The sequence below is a fragment of the Sinocyclocheilus anshuiensis genome, unplaced genomic scaffold, assembly GCF_001515605.1.
Source record: "Sinocyclocheilus anshuiensis isolate Anshui unplaced genomic scaffold, SAMN03320099.WGS_v1.1 scaffold447, whole genome shotgun sequence".
Lineage (NCBI taxonomy): Eukaryota > Metazoa > Chordata > Actinopteri > Cypriniformes > Cyprinidae > Sinocyclocheilus > Sinocyclocheilus anshuiensis.
In genome coordinates this window covers 817376-837798 of record NW_015552615.1, presented here as the reverse complement: position 1 = coordinate 837798, position 20423 = coordinate 817376, and the positions used below count along the sequence as shown (strand labels likewise).

The window sequence follows — 20423 nt, the reverse complement described above, 5'->3', positions numbered from 1 at the left end:
GTGGATAGATGTATGCGTTTATAGAAATACTTCCTTAAATTACAACAGGTTGCACGTAAGGTAGTGCATTACAGTTATTGTACCAGCAACACATTACATTTTTTAATAAATTAATGTAAAAATAAAATATATGAAATATATAAAATATCAAATAAAATATATAAACTAATTTACAAAATATAATATTTATATAAATATGAATGTTTTATGTAAATATATAAAACAAATGACAACAGGTTGCACGCATTTAAAGTATATAAGTTAATGTTAATTCCAACATTTACTCATACACTGTAAAAAATAAATGATAACTAAATAATTTTTATAAATACTACAGTTAACTATATATGGTTTTTTTTTTTTTTATAATATTCATGTATTAAATTGACAGTTTTTGGAAGTGAAAAACAACAAGTAATCTTAGTCAACAGTGGAACAACTGTAAACTGATATTCGCAAAATTCACATTTAATGTTTTTTTTTCACTGAAATATCAGTTATGTACATTAGGGTTTTACATTACATCTTATTTTGTAAAATTATTGTTTATTGCATTATTTTTAAAGTCATGTGTGTTATTATGATGGTGTTTTGTAGTTGCGTTAATGAAATAACATTTTTCTATTGTACATTAAAATATATGTTGGCATATATTCAAATATTGCTGGCAACTACAGCTGCCGTTTTTCTGTTAATAATAATACTATTACTACTAATAATAATCTGTTACGAATATTTTTAAAAGAACTCAGATAATATGAACTAACAGTGAAAACAAAAATAAACAACTAAAAAAGTTACTGTATTTTTTTATTAACAAAGATAATATATACTGTAGCTCATTGCTAGTTATTATCAGTTAACTAATGTTAACTAAAGGGAACTTACTGTAAACTTTTGCCCATCTCATCATGCTTAGGCAGAAAAAAAGCCCAGTAAGGCACATCTTCAAGTGTCTTATTGCATGTTTTTCAAGCTGTGCATCACATATGAGCTCTGATTAGAATCTGCATTCAGTGCCTGCGTGAGTTTCTCAATTCCATGCATATCTGCCATTCTGAACGAGAAACAAATAACCTTCTGATGCATGTAATGCCTGTAATTTACATGAGGAACACGTCGCCGGAGAAATCTGAGGAAAGGACACGCTTGTGAAACGACAAACACAATAAAAAAGTGAGGAACAGCATTCAGCGTTTAAGTCGACGTGAAATCATTAATGACCTTATTTACTTCTAATGCATTTCTAATGCATCTTACCACTCTTATTGTGACTGATTCATCACTGCATGTTATTGTAAAGAAAATCAAATGTGACCCGTGCTGGCAAAATGAGTTAATTTTGAGCTACAGGCAAAAGAAGTGAAAAAGTCGAATTTGAGGTTTTCACAAAAATGACTTCATTAAGCCCTCTTCTAGCGAACCCAATGCTCCAAATAGAAATTAAACATCTAAAATGATCTTTATTCAAATCTAGTTCCAGCTGGTATTTAACTAACAAAGCACTTCTGAAAACAGCCACGCCCAACCTGCTAACCATTCGGAATATATATCAGCCACTGGAACAGATACCGAACACACACACACACACACACACACGCTGCTCAGCGAGCTCTAATGGTCTATTGTGTTAGCTGTAATAGCAAGGCCAGATCCAGCAAGTGGAGAAGTGCTTTCCTCAAAGTCGTCATGGAGACAGAGGTGTCGCGCTCGGCTAAAATACTGAAAGTCTGAGAAAAAGCCCAGAGATATGGCCTCTCCCACACATTTCTCCCATTATATCTAACTTTCTGTGAACTCATGTCACTGCAACATTGTATCGTAACGACCGTTTTTGTGTAGTTCTCTCTTTGTGCAGTTGTGTTTTCCCAGCAAACCCAGTCAAACGTTTGGATGTCATATGTGATTTAAAGCTACCTGAAATTATTCATGCACTTCTACAAAAACAGATAGTTCTGACTGTGAAAATCAAATGTGACCCGTGCTGGCAAAATGAGTTAATTTTGAGCTACAGGCAAAAGAAGTGAAAAAGTCGAATTTGAGGTTTTCACAAAAATGACTTCATTAAGCCCTCTTCTAGCGAACCCAATGCTCCAAATAGAAATTAAACATCTAAAATGATCTTTATTTGTACGTTTTCTGAGAGGAGTACCTTTTTCTCTGCTCACTTCTGGATGACTGCTGCTGCTTCTCACCACAAGTTGTAGGTCTATTGTTGCAAAGCGCAGCTTTCCAGCTTTGTGAATATTCATATCGATTTCTCGATAACATGAGTCTAAACCAGTGAAATATGATTTTCAAACCCATGCTGATGAAAACAAAATGATCGCGTTGACTGATATTTGCAAAGCGCGTGATCTCCCTATAAAGTACATTATTGCGAAATATGTCTTGGCGAGATTCACACAAACATAATATGGTATGTCTTACAGGACAATGTTTAGTTAACGGTTGGGGGAAAATTATTATCATTCAAATTATTATTATTATTATTATTATTATTGTTGTTGTTGTTGATATTTGTATTATTTGTATTAGTATTAATCACATACATATGCATAAAATAATACTCCCTATTATTATTATTATTATTATTATTATTATTATTATGTATTACATAAGAATATATATATATATATATATATATAGTTATATATATTGTTATAATTATAACTGTCTCTTACTACTACTACTATTAATAATAATAATAATAATAATAATAATTTAAAGTTATTATTATATAGACATCATTAATTGCATACGTGTGCATTAAATAAAATAATAAAAACAGCATTATTAATTCCCTATTATTATTATTATTATTGTTGTTGTTGTTATTTGTATTATTATTATTATTAATCACATACATATGCATAAAATAATACTCCCTATTATTATTATTATTATTATTATTATTATTATTATGTATTACATAAATGACTTTATTACATAAACCAATTTTAAATAGATAAAGTATTTTTTTAAATCAATAATACTAATTATACTACTACTAATAACAAGTCAGAAAACACAACGACAAATCTGAAAACAAATTAACAAGTCAGAAAACACAACGACAAATCAGACAAACCGGAAGAGGTAGGTATAGTTTGAGACAGCGCCATTGGTTTGGGATTACTCACCGCTGACTGGACGAGACATCTGTCAATCAACATATACAGGAAGAACCAGCCGAAGAACAGCAGAGTCGTGGTAGAAAGTTCGGAGATGGTATTAAAGTAGCTCAGTTTAAATGTATTGTATGAATTGCCCTTACTCTGGAATAAAAAATACGGGGTGTCTATTTACATTTAGTTAAAAGTGACTGTAAGTCATCAGCTCCAGTGGCACAGATGGATAAGTGTGTGTTGTTGGCTTTTTACTAAATGTAAATATACACTCCATATTTTTTATTCCATAGTAAGGAAAATTCGTACAATACATTTAAACTGAGCTACTTTAATACCATCTCCGAACTTTCTACCACGACTCCGCTGTTCTTCGGCTGGTTCTTCCTGTATACGTTGATTGACAGATGTCTCGTCCAGTCAGCGGTGAGTAATCCCAAACCAATGCCGCTGTCTCAAACTATACCTACCTTTTCCGGTTTGTCTGATTTGTCGTGTTTTCTGACTTGTTATTTTGTTTTCGAATTTGTCGTTGTGTTTTCTGACTTGTTATAATGTTTTCTGAATTGTTGTTGTGCTTTCTGAATTGTTATTTTGTTTTTTAGACTTGCATTTGCGTTTGTAATTTGTTATTTTGTTTTCAGAATTGTGATTTGCTTTGCACTTCTCGGCCACCGTACACAGCTCTTCTGCATACGACTACAGTTCATACTCATCATGTTAAAACTGCCAAGCTCCAAAAACCCAAAGAAGCAAAATAGAATCACTGATTTAATGTATTTCAAACAGTGTTATTTTAGTATTATTTATTGTATTATATACAAATATACTATTATATATACTCTATTATAGTATATGTGTGTGTGTGTGTGTGTGTGTGTGTGTCTGTTCAGTTTTACATTTTATGCTTTTGTCCTTGTTTAATGTTTGTACTAAGCTTTAACTCAGCATTCCTGATTTTCATTTTTTTCTTTCTTTCTTTCTTTTAATATAATTATTTTAATCTAATATATTTATATTTTATTTAAGATTTATTGTTAATTTAGTCATATTTATGCATATTATTATAGTATTAAATATTTCGAATTTGTTTTGTTTTTATATTTTCAGTTTTCCATTTTTATAGTCATTTTTATTCGTTTTATAAACTTCTATTTAGCTTTAACCTATTTTCATTTCAGTTTTATTTTGGTTAATTTTAGCACTTCAAATTAAACCTATTTTATTTCAGTTACATGCCGAGGCAACATTTAATTTAACATTTTCATTTTCTTTTAAGTTTATATTTTTAATGTAATCTATTTCAGCTTTACGGTTATTTAAGTGTTATATGCTATTATACTCATATGTATCAAAATTTTGAAGTAGCTTTTATTTATATATTTTCAGTTTTAATTTTGTCATCTGTATTAGTTTTAGTATTTTTAGTATTCCAATTTAAACATTTTATTTATTTATTTGGTAAAGTTTAAAATTTATATTTCATGTCAGCCTTATTTCAGTTAACTTTTTTAATAGTTTTACTTAACATTAAATACACTGATTTATACAATGACGCTCTGAAAAAGAAAAAAGTTACTCAGCAGGTCTCTTTAAATGAGTCGTACCAGGACTGTGAATGAGATTTGAGAGCTGCAATGTTCAATACTTTGTATCTATGGCTTCAGATGTCGTATTGTTTTGGAGCTTCATTGTATGTAAAGAGTGTTTCTATTTGTTAAAAAGGACACACTGACAGCATCTGGAATTGGAACAGCAGAATTTTTTGTCTAAACTTTCTTGATTCACTGACGAAATTAAAGAAAAGTGGTGCAGCGGCGGCATGTAAACAGATTTTCTATGCAAAGCTGCAGAAATCAGGCGGCTCAGGAAAAGAGGGTAAACTCCTGTCCAATGTTGAGAGGTTGAGAAAGATGTGCTCTGGCACAATAAAGCACAGATTTAGAAGTGATTTAATCTCTTAATCAGAGCTGTAACTGAAGAACCGGAGGGCAGGATTGTCTGCTGCTAGACGATAGCATCCGTGCAGTGACCCCACGGTGTGTGTGTGTGTGTGTGTGTGTATTAGGAGATGAGCATGGAGTTGGGCGCTTTAATGTCTCTTCCTGAGGTGCTGCTTCAGAAAGCGGCTGCAGTGAAGGATAAACACTCTCACCATCCAGCCCTCCGGCTGAGGCCTTCCTCAGCTTTACACACACACACACACACACACACACACACACACACACACACTGCCCTCCTGTACATCTCAAAGCCTCTTCTTCCAGCCGTCCATCTCCCTGCATTTCACATTCACATGGCCAAGGGTCACTCATGGCAACTGGCTCCTGAATGCTCTTTTTTTCTTGTTTTCTGGTCGTGAGAAATCGCCTCTGTGTTTTCAGTCTAACAGTTTTGCAGATTCAGTTCAAATTGTCTTTGACTTTAACATTCAACATGACCTTACAGACAGACAGACCAACTTTTTTTTTTTTGTAACAAAATAAAATGATTATGAACAATAAATAAATAAAGACACCAAAGTTCAATATTAGTTAAAATATTAAATAATAAATAATTATATTACCATCTAATTATATTATAAATAATAATAATAATAATTATTATTATTATTATTATTATTATTATTATTATTATTATTATTATTATTACTAAATAGTTCATATAGTATTAAAATAAAATAATATTATAATATGTGCATTTTTTAAATGTAATATATAATATTACATTGTTAAATATAAAAATTAAATCAAATAAAACAAATTAGCATTATAATTGATATTAAATAAATAAAGACAACACTGTTAAATAAAATAAAATAATTAAAAGAAATCAAATAATAACAAAATAAAATAAAACATAACATTTAAAATAAAATTATAGTCTGCCAAAGTTATTAGGATCATTAGTCACATGTATATTATATACTACAGATGCACATACATGAGTCAGTTCAACCATCTGGAATTTGGGAGTCAGAACTAAAATTGTATGTATAATTAAAAAATATATTTACTGAACTAGTATTGGTATTTTTAATCACAATATTGTTTTCTAAAAGCAGCAAGCAAATTATTTTACAGTTCCGGGGCTTTCAGGCAATATTTGCAATAAGGTTTGAATATATTTTAGTTTTGTCTGATAGGGCCAACGATGACCGAAACATTCACAAAATCACAAAAAAACAACACTGGACAATATTAAAAGCATCCTCTGATGTAAAGCTGCTAATAAAACTAATCAGGTTTAGATTACAGGCTAAGTTGTTCAGCGAGAGCCTCTAAAACACCCAATTTACTCATGCAATTGAACTCTAGCTTCTAATGTTTTGGTAATCGCTTTCTTCAGTTTTCTTCAGGCTGTTTAAGGTTAATTGAAATATATATTTAATTCAAGAACCCTTTCCCTAAACAGTTGCAAAAATGGATACAAAAGACAGTAGTTAACGGACATTTAATTGAACACAGCCTGGTTAGAGTAAGACTTTTTAATGCACTGTACAGTAGGGTCCACTGACTTTGAGAGCTTTAATAGAAACAATATTAAAAAAAAAAAAAAAATAGATATGTTTCTGAGACTTCCACAGAAGTCCTTCAACAAAGACCTCCACACTTTTATTTCAAACCCCCAGAAACTCATTCTCCAGTGCACGACACTTCAAAAGTCCGCTTTGAAAACTAAAGCCTATCAATCAGCTTTTATTCAGCGCTCTTACTTAGCAATACTTGTCCTTTCACAATGTCACTTCAGGCAAAAGCAACAGAAAAACACAACAGAGAGCAGAGAAAACACATCGCTCGCACATTTCACGCGCGCTTTATTAACACAGAATACCAAAGCGACGCCAAAGACCAAGAAGAGAATCCAAACTTTCCGACTTCAAACGTGGCGTGATCAGGGCCGCATTAAGACCGCTCTGGGCCCCGGGACTATGACTTACTGCAGGGCCCCTCAGGCCCACCTTAAGAAAAAATGTGCCATTCACTGCGCCTAAACTGTACAATTGCAGAAAAAATATATACGTTGTATTGAACATTAAAGGACCAAATTCAGACTTTACGTTTCAATCTGGTAATGCATGGAATTTACGGGAAAGCTCAACTAAATAACAGCGCTAATAAGTGGGGGGCGTGGTGGCTTTGGCGATCGGTGTTCCAGTCAATCTACTCCACAGCCAATCACGGGCCTCCTCCTTGCTCGGGCCCCGGGGCTTCAGCCCCGCCTAGCCCAATGGTTAAAACGGCCCTGGGCGTGATTATCACGAAACGCTTTCTTACGGTCGGTGCGATGAAATAGCATTATTTACCAAAAGGAAGAAACACGATGGTGAAAAAAGAAAACAAATTCCCCGAATACTTTTCAGAAGACGACGATGAATGCGAGGGAAAATATTCCAGAGGATAACGGTAAATGAGGGTACTGTACTCTCTTGCTCTCTTTTTAGATCAAATTTACATAAGAAGATTGGTTTGAAGATTGGAGCTCACGGAACAAGGGGAAGAAGAGAAATTTAAATGAGGAAGCCTGATTTGAAGATCTTTCTTAAAACACTAGCCGGACCGCGCATGTAGATGTGCTGCTCATAAACACATGCAATAAAGATGCTTCAGCTCATGTGCAAAGCAATATTTTATATCAGATATATCTTTTCCTGCTTTGCATATTAAAGGAATTTGCATCTTAAAGAAATTCAGAAATAGCTGATTTACTCATCCTCATGTCTCCCATATGCTGCAAATGTAGACATTTTGAGGAATCTTTATGCAGCTATTTCCCATTCAACGAATCACGTCTGTCAAGTTTCAATAAGGATTAAAAACACAATAAAGCACCTTACACTACTGTTATGAAGCATGGATATTTTTAAAACTTGATAGCTTTGTGGCATTACTGTGACCAAAATATTTAAATCTTTGCTGCAAAACACTCTTAAAGGGAAAAAAGTACTAAATAAGTTTGATTCATTGTGTATATTGTTCACTTATGATAAATTGCTTGTGATGTTCCTCGTTTGTAAGTCACTTTGGATAAAAATGCATGCATTGTAACAAGCCATAACAGTGCCAAATTGAAAAAAAAAAATGCATGCTTTGCAAATGTGCCATACTTTAATGCAAAAGGTTGAACAAGATTTGATAAATAAAACTCTTGAAGCACCAAATAAGTTCAGTGATTCATTGCAGTGATTCTGACTTTCCTCATTTGTAAGTCGCTTCGGATAAATCATCTAAATGACAATATGCATGCATTGTAACAAGCCATAACAGTGCCAAATTGAAAAAAAAATGCATGCATTATTGATTGATGCATTGATTGAACAAGATTTACTAAATAAATAAATAAACATCCTAAAAATGCCAAATAAGTTCACTGATTTATTTTGTGAAAAGTGAAAAAATGCATGTATAGTGATGTGCCATATTTAAATGTGCAAATCTTTAAATACGATATTTATAGTATTTTGGCAAATTCCTCTCACAAAGCTTTCATATGGAAATTATGGAGTACTTCTATTGTAGCATCCTTTGTTTAATCTTTTTTGGAGGTTGACAGGATCAATCAATGCATGAACTGCATAAAAGAATTGTTGATATTATGCTAAATATCTTAAACAGGCTAAATATTCAGAGAGCTACACGTTTTATCATTACCTGCACTCCCTGGGAATCAAATGCATATTGGTTGATCTACAGGAACACTGAAGAAAAAAGACTTGAGAGTGAGTATATGACTGAACTATTTCTTTATCTCTGAAACTGAACTATTTCTTTAAAACTATATGTGGGAAACCAAAATAATCACTGCCTGCACAAACTTTGCACTACTTTGAGAAGTTGGGTGTTAAATATTGGCAGCCAAACAGCATATGATCAACTTAAACAAGTCTAAGTGAAGCTCGGAGCAGATATAAATTGCCTGGAGACGGGATGTTGAAAACACGCCGTGCGATTCACTATCAATATGTGCCAAATTGTGGGTTTACTGATGCTTTCTGTGTAACACAATATTCTACACACTCCTGCAGCCACTATAACAGCTGTGTGACACATAAGACCTTGAGCTGTAAAAGCAAACTCTGCCAGCCCGGCTCACAAATTAATTTGCAAATTTCTCTGACAATATGAAAGGCCGAGTCTATGCAGTCTGACACGGAGCGGAAAACGCCTGTATTTTCATGTAAAGCAGCGTATCGTGTGTTTGCTGCCGTGCAAATCCAACATTTATTGACAAACCGGACAGTCTGATATAGGTTTAACGATTGCACTGACAGACTTGGAGGCAAAAACTGATGTCTGCCCATTCAAAGGTCCAGCCGACAAAGTGAAATTGACAAATTAAATCACTGAAGTCGAACAGATGTGAGCCAGAATGAGTCTTTTGTAGTCAGAAGACCGGCCTCTCGTTATGAGACGGCACGCTGAAGCGGTTTGCACCACTCATGGGGTGTCACCAGAAGACAATTAGCCTATTGGGGCAAAAGCTGGCTGCTGTTCTAGCGCTATTAGCATCAGCGTGCATGGCTTGCCTTCTGGGATAGAGGCGTAAAAACCACATATCCATAATCACATCTGCATAATTGCGTCATTTATTCTGCCTGGGCTCGAACATTTCTGACTTATGGTTTCATGCATTTAAACAGAGTTCGAGTGAATTACCCAAGACAAGAGCATTAGCAAGTGCGCACAGACAGCATTCAATTAGCTAAAACGCTTAATGCAGCTCCAACTTTGCAGGTTTTATTCTCTTTCCTATTGAAAAAGCATCAGCATCTGCAGCTGTGAACGATGGAAATGAGATTTCAGATATTTCTATTTCAAACAAATGCCGTTCTTTTGAACTTTAGATTCATCTGTGAATCCTGAAAAATAAAATGCATCACAATTTCCACAAAAAAATATGAAGCATTGCAATGGTTTTCAACATTGATGATAATAAGTAATGTTTCTTGAGCAGCGAATCAGCATATTAGAATGATTTCTGAAGGATCATGTGAAAAGAAGACTGGAGTAATGATGCTGAAAATTCAGCTGTGGATCACAGAAATAAATTACATTTTAACATACATTCACATAGAAAACAGTTATTTTAAATTGTAATAATATTTCACAATTTTAAATTGTATTTATATACATATTATTATCATTACTTAATTGCTTTATATTATTATTACTTTTATATTATTTACGCATGTTTAACGCATGCATTTTGACATGTTGCACAAATAAATGGACTGGCTCCTTTTCAGCTCATTATTTTTGGGAATTTCTAAATTCTCTGAGAGAAGCAGCAAGCATGTGAAGTTTGTCATGGCAACCAGAAACACTGCGGCTACAATAAAAGTATCAACAATTCTTTTAATAGCAAAGAATCTGTTTTCCGTCCTGCAAACCCTAACAGAAATGCTAACTAAAAGACACTGACTCTTTTTTACTTCTGGACATATTTACATAGTCATGTACCTCGTAAAAACAGAGACGTCTGAGGTCAGAGGTCGTATTGTAGTCTAAAATACATTACAGGAATTAGAGATGAGATTTGCAAGCCAGAAGGTTTTCAAAGTATAACACGCACACGTACAGTAAACATCTGTGCATTCAACCAATGCTATCAGGCCTCATCTCGCAAATAACACGTAAAACATTTCAAAGCTTTCTCAGGCTGGTTCATATGAGGCATCTGAGGATTGGGAAGCTGTGTTAGCTCTCCAATGCAAAAGCAGCTCATCCAGCAATAGCCTTTCTTCACAAGCAACCAAACCGGTGCTATTGTCATGCTGGTGAAATAGAACTTAAATCAAGCCCTCAGAGAACACCTTTCATGTTTTTGCAGTAATGCCGGGCGATATCTCTTGTGACTCTAGTCACGTGTGGAAATACAACAGGCTTTCCGTAGACCAAAAATGTTTTTGACACGAATGCAGTTTAGCTTGGCAAATGATAATTGCTCAGTACATAACCTTAGGGCCATTGATCGCTTTGGCTCATTATATCTAACGTTCTGAGAATAGTAAGTGCACCTCCCGTGCTCTGCTGTGCCTTTATGCTGCAGTATTGAATCATTTCATTAGTTTGGGAGGTAACAGTATGGAATTCTACCTCAACCGCTTGGCTGCCAAATTAGATTTAATGAACAAATGTTCTGAAAAGTGCTCCTCGGAGAGAGATCCTCAGAGAGTCGAGGTGAAGACTGTATCACAGCATCCGCTAATCTTCATATGCTGCAAAACTGCCATTATACACTAGTACTAAAAATTGAGAGTTACAGATAACGGTGTTGTTGAATGATCTAAAAATTAAAGGTGATCAAAAAAAAAAAGCATGAAAGACGACGCCACAGTAATGTCTGTGTAAATTTAAAGGATTTTAGGGTGCAAAATGTCTCACAGCTGCAGCAAAACATACTGTGAGCATGATAATTACAACACTAAAATGTCAAAAACTAAATAGCCAGGGTTTTTTTTTCTTTTTTTTTTTGGAAAGAAATTGATATTTTAATCAGCACAGATGCATTAAATTGATCAAAAGTGACAGTAAAGACATTTATAATGTTAAAAAAAGATTTATATTTCAAATAAATGCTGTTCTTTTGAACTTTCTATTCATCAAAGAATTCTGACAAATAAAATGTAGCATGGTTTTCCCCAAAAAATGAAGCATTGCAACTGTTTTGAATCATCATAATGACAGGAAATGTTTCTTGAGAAGCAAATCAGCATATTAGAATGATTTCTGAAGGATCATGTGACACTGAAGACTGGAGGAATGATGCTGAAAATTCAGCTTTGATCGCAAGAATAAATTACATTTTACAATACATTCACATAGAAAACAGTTATTTTTAATAGTAATAATATTTACTAATTTTTTAATCAAATAAATGCAGCCATGGTGAGCCAATGTGATCTCATGATAATTCGTATGTATTTTACGTAACATGTGGTTCTATAAAACGTACATTTACTTACGTTTTTACAGGCACTAAAGCATACAATACTGACGTATTTTCAGCATCTAAACGTACAAAGACTTACATATTTTCAGCATTTAAACATACAAAATTGATGTATTGACAACACCAAAAAATGAATCCTTATGAATATTGAAATCGCGGCATTAATTATATTAGTTTTTAGTTGTCATATGAATTAGCTTGTTTTCAATTGCATTATTAAATAGTTTACTTATGAAATGATAACATTTCGTTTTGTTGTGTGATTTCTGCTGCCGGTCATTTGCGTTTTATATCCTTTTATATTCGCTATAAAATGGGTAGGTTAAGGTTTGGGGGTAGATTAAGGGGTCTAAAAATCTAAATTGCGTATTAATAAAATTATATGCCAGCTCGTTTCCAAGAATATGCCTACATGTTAAACAAGACTTCACTTTAAACCTTAAAATAAATAACATTTCTTTAACCGTTTAACCTTTACTTGTCATATAATGTTTACTTTGATTGTCATAGGCCACAAAAGGTGTTTTTTCCCAACATGCTGTGACTAACAATAGAATCGGTCATTTGCGTTTTATATCCTTTTATATTCGCTATAAAATGGGTAGGTTAAGGTTTGGGGGTAGATTAAGGGGTCTAAAAATCTAAATTGCGTATTAATAAAATTATATAAATGCATATTCGCTGTAAAATGGGTAGGTTTAGGTTTGGGGGTAGGTTAAGGGGTCTAAAAATCTAAATCGCTTATTGATAAAATGATAAAAATGCATTGATACGAATATCTTAATGATATAAAAGATACATAAATATTTGTACGTTTTTTAGCTAAAAATACGTAGTGATTTGTATGTTTTAAACGTTGAAATACGTCTAAATTGTACGTTTTAGCATTAATAAAAACATACAAAAATTTACGTTTTGTGCTTGTAAATGTTATGTATTAATGCCTACGTATAAACATGAGTCCAGGCTGGGTGAGCAGAAGAGACTTTTTTTTAACCTTGCCGTGTATATTACTGCACATAAACAAGTCCACTTACCAGTCAATGACTCAGCTACAGGATGACTAGTGGACCATCATGATCCATTCCTATTTTATGGATGTTATCCATCCAGAGGGTGTCGAGCTCCAAAATAACAAAATAGCACCATAAAAGCATTATAAAAGTAGCCAACCCGTGTTATATTCCGAGTCTTCTGAAATTACACTGTAGAGGGATATGAGGCATAAATGACATTTAAGAGCTGCAGGAGACTTTTCAGCAGAAAACAACATAAATGTGGGCCTTGTTCCTTACAAAAAGACATCATATGGCTTCAGAAGACTTGCAATATTGCACATAAGTCACATTGACTACTTTGGCATAGCTCAAAAATGTGAACCACTCCCAATTTTGACATTAAACGTTGAGTAAATGATGACAAAACTAAAAATGATGACTAAAATAGCCCTGGGTCAGCACACTAGCGTCCAAAAAAATAGCCTTATTGATCTTTCCAGCAGCAAAAACAACAGTGTATTTGTGTGTGTATGTGTTGTGCTGGAGTGGATCACAGATATGGGGAATCTTTGGCATTGGTCTGGAATAAATGAGGCAGAACACAACAAAGACTCGATGTCCACGTCTGCAGCACAAACACCCGCCGCAGCTGTTGAGAGACGCTGAGATGTTTGATGAGATCCTGACACACAATCATCAAGAGTCACTCCCTAAAAATAGCACTAACGGTGCAGACATATTTTTTAAAAAACATTTTGGGAAAAGCAATGGAGGAATGACTACGGTTAGGGTTGGACACTCAAGAGCGGCTGCCCATCTTAATGTGTTCCTATTGACATGATTGATTTCTCATTTGGCAAGGCTCTTCTGTGCTTTGTGGACTATTTGGACATTATGGGAAGATGCAATGACGCATAAAGGCCAGTGCACAGATTCACAGTAAAGACTGGAGACGTCTGTGTTTGCATGTGTTCTGTTTTCTGCTGCTTATTTAATGAAATTGCACTGCTTTATCCAGCAGGTGCGGCCAGTCGTAACTTGAATGCGTGAGGTCCCCGTTGTCATTCGCTTCTAGTTATTTTAGCTGTACAAAAATAGCATGTTATGCTGCTTGATGTTGCAAAATGGTATTCGTAATTATACTATTTTGATTCATTATCATAATGACAAACACACTGGTTTGCAGCAGAGCAATTATAGTTAACTATAAACTGAAACAAAAATTAAAATAAAAAAATAATACTTGAAGTAAAATAAACATTAACTGGAATGTAACAAAATATACAAATAGCTTTTTATTTTAGCTAGCTGCCAAGAAAAAAAAATATTTTTTATTTAGTTTAACTAAGTGTGTGTGTGTGTGTGTGTGTGTGTGTGTGTGTTAAAGATTACTAAAGTTACTAAAATTAAATCTAAACTACTAAAATTAATATACGTTTTGCACAAAAATTATTCTGTGGAACATAAAACTATTTAATAAATTTCAATGGGCACAAGTATTGTTTGGTTCCCTTCATAATATATTTATTTGTGCTTTGCAAAAGAAGAAACTCGAAAGAAAATGACGGTCAGTAAATTAAGAAAATATAACTATGCCTTTAATTAAATACATTTAAATCCGAAGTGTGTAATCACATCAGTGGTTAACTCTTAATTTTATGAAGCTACGAGAATACTTTTTGTGCGCAAAGGAAACAAAAATAACTACTTTATTCAACAATTCGTTCTCCTCCGCGTCACCCTATAGTGCCATTTTGGAGAATATCACATACTGTACGTGATACTAAAATATCTTAAATATCTTAATTTGTGTTCCGAAGATGAACGAAGGTCTTACAGGTTTGGAACGACATGAGGGTGAGTAATTAATGACCGAATTTTCATTTTTGGGTGAACTAACCCTTTAACATTGCAGACGTTTCTCAAAATACCCCATTTTACATTTATGCAAGGGAAAAAAACAAACAAAACAACCATATCATCATGCATAGCTAGAGTAGCAAAACCAAAATAAATATTAACTTTTCAAAGGACAAAGACAAAACATAGGCTACTATATCTTTTGTAGGCTACTGATGATGTGCAAGTGTTATTTTAGTGTCACTGTGATATAGTTACTGATACTATTAAAGTTATTGTATTTTTCAATACGTCTATAGTTTTTTTTTGTTTTTTTTTTTTCAGTTATTTTGAAAATAAAAAATGCTGCTTTGGCAACCAGCTGAAATTAAATAAGTTTGTTTGCTTATTTATTTTTGGTTAATGTTTACTTTTTCAAGGTATTTATTATTTTTTAGCTGGTCTGATTTGAGTTTTGGGAGGAGACTGTCGTAAATCAGCTAAGACCAGCAAATCACTTTATGCTGGTTATTGTTATTCAACAGACAAAGACATTTTGACATAAATAGCCAAATTAGAGTTGTGTGAATGCTTACATCCTCAAAAAATATGAACAAAACTACACAAAAATATGAGAAAACAACATCAAGGTTTATAATTGTATAATTTTGGATGTTAATAAATTCAGCAGTGATGAGGTGAACTGGATCAGAATTAGAAATGAAGTGACTAACCAAACGTCCTGATGTTTGTTGCATGTAGCTGGTTATGACAACGATCTAAATTAATATGCAAAAGCTCATTATTGCTTCCTAAGGAATTTTAAGAGAGAAAAATAACAAACAAAATTGATATTTAAACGAAACATCACAGAGAACTACATTACATCTACCGAGTTATGAAAGAACAGCCTCTGAGTGATTAAATGTTTCCTCAGAGAGCTCGCTGCCACTAATATTACAAGCATTTTAGATCTTTCCGTCTTGCACACAGTGGTAAAATCAGCCGATGAGAAAAACAAATATTCTGTTTTTCTAGGGAATGATTGAAGGGCTTATGAGACGTAATCTCTCTTTGCAGCAGCGAGCGTTGCGAGAGATATTTGTTAATCATGTTTCTCTCCTCTCATTGTGCACGTCCTCTGATGGAGTGTTTACCACTTGCTTTTCAGAGACGGCAGCCAATAAAAGCTACGGATGACAGTCGGTGGTGTGCGGTGAGATCATTTGATTCAGTTCGCCGTTTTGAAAGTGACATTTTTATTCCATTTCCTACAATTTGGGGTTTGTTTTTGTTTTTTTTAATGCAATGCCTCATGCAACCGCAAGAGCTTTCAACCCCGTTTCTATTTACTCCTGCATTTTAACGGGAAATGACAGCAAAAAACGAATATGAAAATAAGCCCTGCAAAATACACACAAATGACAACCTGCCAAAGTCGCAAACCTCCGCACGCCACAGGATCCATTTTCAGCTAATGACAGCAGTCACCACTTTCTGAAACCCTGTTATAAAGATCAATTCGATTGCGCCGTACATATTTTCACTCCATCTCTCAAATCAATCCAAGGACATCATTTCTGTGCTTCAACATGCCCTGACAGACAAACAGCACCAGATCAAGGGGGTCTCTTGCCTTTCAGTGAATCAACAGGACATATATTTAGCCTTTTAGAGCCATTCGATCGTACATACAAAGGTGCCACGGACTTCACGAGCGCAGCCATTAGCCGAGACCCCGGGATCTATAAAAACAAGAAAGAATGGACGTGTTGATGGGGTTTTGTTCATTTAGATGACCGCTGTTGAGGCAAAATATAGGACCTTTTTTGATTTCCAGACTGATTTCGTTTCTAGACTCAAGTATGAAGTGCTAAAACTCAACAGGACTGAGACTTTTTGTTTTTTACAGTAAATATTAAGTCTGGACGGCTGGAAACAAATTGGTTTGAACTCAAAGCTCCGAAATAATGAACACTTTTGAGGAATAACTAGCTACTAGACTGCAAGAAATGACTTTCTAAACAAGTATCTTTGTCTTGCTTTTCAGTAAAATATCTAAACATCCTTTGAATTAAAATGCATTTACTTGAGAAGCAAAATGACAAGATTTAAAGTCTTGTTTTCTGCCGGTAGTGTTGGAAAAATAATGTTGTTTACCATGTGAATCAAGTTTTATTTATTTATTTATTTATTTTTACACAATTTGCATAAACAAAAGTAAATGTATCTTGACTTAATTAGAGATTTGTACTGTAAAACAAGTCAAAAACACTAAGCAAGAATGTTGGAACTTTTTGATTTCCAGGGCAGGCTGATTTAGTTTCTAGACTAAAGTATGAAGAGCTAGAAAACTCAACGGGACTGAGACATTTTGGTTTTTACAGTGAATAATTTGAGTCAGTGCACAAGTACGGCTGGAAACAAATGGGTTAGAACTCACAGGAATGAAACAATTAAAATTTTCGAGGAATAACTAGTTATTAAAACAAAGTTATCCATATTAGTAGCATCAACTCTTTGAGTGAAGAAAAACAACGTAAATGTTGCTTTATGTGGAACTTTGTGACCAAAATACACTGCAAAGTACAAACAGACCAAATTTAGACAGACTAAACAAGACGGAATCATGGAAAAACGTCACATTTTATCAATGCATTTGCTGCACATGTACGATAACATCATACTTTAAGTCAAAATGTTGGAACTTTGTTGATTTCTAGACTGATTAAGTTTCTAGACTAAAGTATGAAGAGCTAAAACTCAACAGGACTGAGACCTATTGGTTTTTACAGTGCATATTGAGTCTGTGCACAAGTACGACCTGAAACAAATTGGTTAGAACTCAAAGGACTGAAACAATTAATATTTCACAAGTCACTAAGAAACAGTTATCCATAGCAGCATCAAATCCTTGTAGAAAAACCATGTAAAGGTTGCTTTTATGTGCATCTTGACCAAAATGCACTGCAAAGTGCAAACAGACCAACTTTAGACAGACTAAACAAGATGTAATCATGATGTAGCATTCTATCAATGCATTTGCTGCACATTCTGTATATGATAACATCATACTGTTGGACACTTTTTGGAGACATATGGTGAAAACACACACAGGTTTTAGCATTTACTAAAGCAATTCATCAGCGTTAGATGGCGACTCGACTGTGATCATAAAGAAAATCTACAAGGACACTATGACATTTTCAGCCAGTTATTCGTGTGGCCTTTTGCCACTTTAAAACGGTACAATATAAGAGAAAGGTGGCAAATGCACTAGAGATGAATTAATAAAGGTTATTTCTTAAAGTAATTAGATCTCTAAGATGTATTTTCATTGTAGCACATAAGAAAGTTAGCCCCGACAAAAACGGTTTGTCTCGGGCTGAAATGAGATCTAGTTTATGGCTTCAGATGTTTGGCTATAAACATTTTGAATGAATTCATTACAAGGCTTTTCGCACTGCAGGCCTGAAGTGTCTCCACGGAGGATTCGTTTCCCCGTGAGAGGTGACCTGTTTTGTTTTTAGCTGTCAGCTGCAACCTGTCTTGGGTTCATACGCACAAACACACACTCGTCATATCACATACACACTTTAAACCGCAACACGCAATCACCTTTCAAGTACTGTCATCTGCTCTGCTTGCCTCCAACCTGAACTCTCCTGTCAAGAGCTCCAAGACAACAGATGCTCAACGCGAGACTGAGGCTGTCGATACCAAACTGCTGAAAGATCTCCAATTACAATATCAAAGAACAAACTAATCTGCTACTGAAAAACTACTTAAAGAGTTAAAAATGTATACGCATATTCATTAATATGTATAATATTCAATTATCAGTTAAGCAAACATGGACATATTTAGGACAGTCATTCAATAACAAAGTCTAAATAAGAAAAAAAGGCCATCTATTTTAGCTTCTTGGCAATTACTGCATAGACGTGCAGCAATATGTATGTGTAGTGATTCAAACCATTGCTATCAAATTGTTATGACTTGGATATAAACATTATATTTAAATTTAAATATTATTACATTTAAAATATTACTTAATATTCATAAGACATTGAAATATCAATTAAGTAAACACTGCTCCAAGAAATAAAGAATAAAGCCGCTAATTAGCAATAGACTGATTTTGCCAAGGATTTTGACACTGTAGACCATACAGTAGCAGTGAAGTGCCTCCTGGATCTTGGAGTGAGACCTAGCCTCATTCCATGAATTTGTAATTTCAATCATGACAACTCTCTGAAGATTTTAGCATGATGATGGATATGACAATGTTAATGTATTTGGTCTTGGCGGAATAGATCTGCTACGCTGCTGCTGTTGGTTATTGCTGTAGTTGTAGATCATTGCTGCTGCTGCAAGCAAGTACAGGAACTTGCTACTGCCAATGCATATGGCGATACGGTGCCGTGAGTATTTAAGACATACTGCTGCTGCACAAATAGCATATAAAATAACTCGAAGCGGGTCTATACAGGTGGAGCTGGGGAAGGTGGAGGGTTTCAGAGAAACTCTGAAAGCGCGCTGCAGGAATCTCATGTGAATTCTAGCCAGCCATATAAATGCAAGGCAGTAAGCTCATTGGCTGCATATGCAGCATGAGCCAATCAGCTTGTGCCAAGTCGTTCAACTCTCTACATATAATCAGTTACGTTAACAACCCATCAGTCTAGTGAATGCTAGCCAGCCATATAAATGCAAGGCAGTAAGCTCATTGGCTGCATATGCAGCATGAGCCAATCAGCTTGTGCCAAGTCGTTCAACTCTCTACATATAATCAGTTACGTTAACAACCCATCAGCCTGCGCCATCTAGAGTTTCATGACTGAACTATATATTTTATGTCTAATCGTCTTCAAAGTAGGGATGCAACGATTATAGATTTTGTTGGTACAATTATTGTCTGAGGAATAATCACGGTTTTACGATTATGGCGATTTATGCATTTATTCATTTCACAACATTACTAATGTATAAAATCACATGAACACTCTTTGGATATTAAAGCGTTATTTTTTTTGCTGGCCTTTTGAAACAGAAATAACACAGTAACCAACAATACAGCACAAAATAATACTAAACAATAGACAAAGAAAAGTCCATCTCTCCTACTGGAATTTATGACATCCATGACAGTATTTCTCTTATGAAAATAACAAATGGAAATAGATCACAAAAGTATTTAATGTTTTCAGTTTGTACATTCTTTACATTTCTTTTGGACCTGGGGTAGAGGATTTGGAAACATGGTGAAAAAAAATCTGGTCTGGGCTCGCCTGAGCCAACGCGATAAACATGAATCGTTCCTCCATTTGGGGACGTGGAGGAACGCACGGGAAAGAAAACAAAACAAAAACTTTAAAAAAACAGAAATCAAAACGGGGAGAGGGGGTGCCGCTTACTTTTTTGGGGTCCCGTATTCTGTCACGATCTGCTACGGTGCGGGAACACGGAGCAAGGAACGAGGAGACCAAGAGTACAGAAACCAAGG

The 20423-nt window shown here is 34.4% G+C and overlaps 1 protein-coding gene and 2 long non-coding RNA genes across 3 annotated transcripts in view; 2 read left to right on the top strand and 1 right to left on the bottom strand.

The window, feature by feature from the left end:
- LOC107666159 (uncharacterized) overlaps positions 1-7671 on the top strand; it is a 25923-nt gene extending 18252 nt beyond the window's left edge. Inside the window, exon 3 of the long non-coding RNA XR_001631639.1 lies at positions 7573-7671. This is a non-coding gene — a long non-coding RNA (uncharacterized LOC107666159). The remainder of the gene's footprint in view (positions 1-7572) is intronic.
- The window catches only part of cdh22 (cadherin 22), a 210643-nt gene that overhangs the window by 158591 nt on the left and 31629 nt on the right, over positions 1-20423 (bottom strand). The window lies entirely within an intron of this gene.
- Positions 20272-20423, top strand: part of LOC107666160 (uncharacterized) — a 19087-nt gene continuing 18935 nt past the window's right edge. Inside the window, exon 1 of the long non-coding RNA XR_001631640.1 lies at positions 20272-20343. This is a non-coding gene — a long non-coding RNA (uncharacterized LOC107666160). The remainder of the gene's footprint in view (positions 20344-20423) is intronic.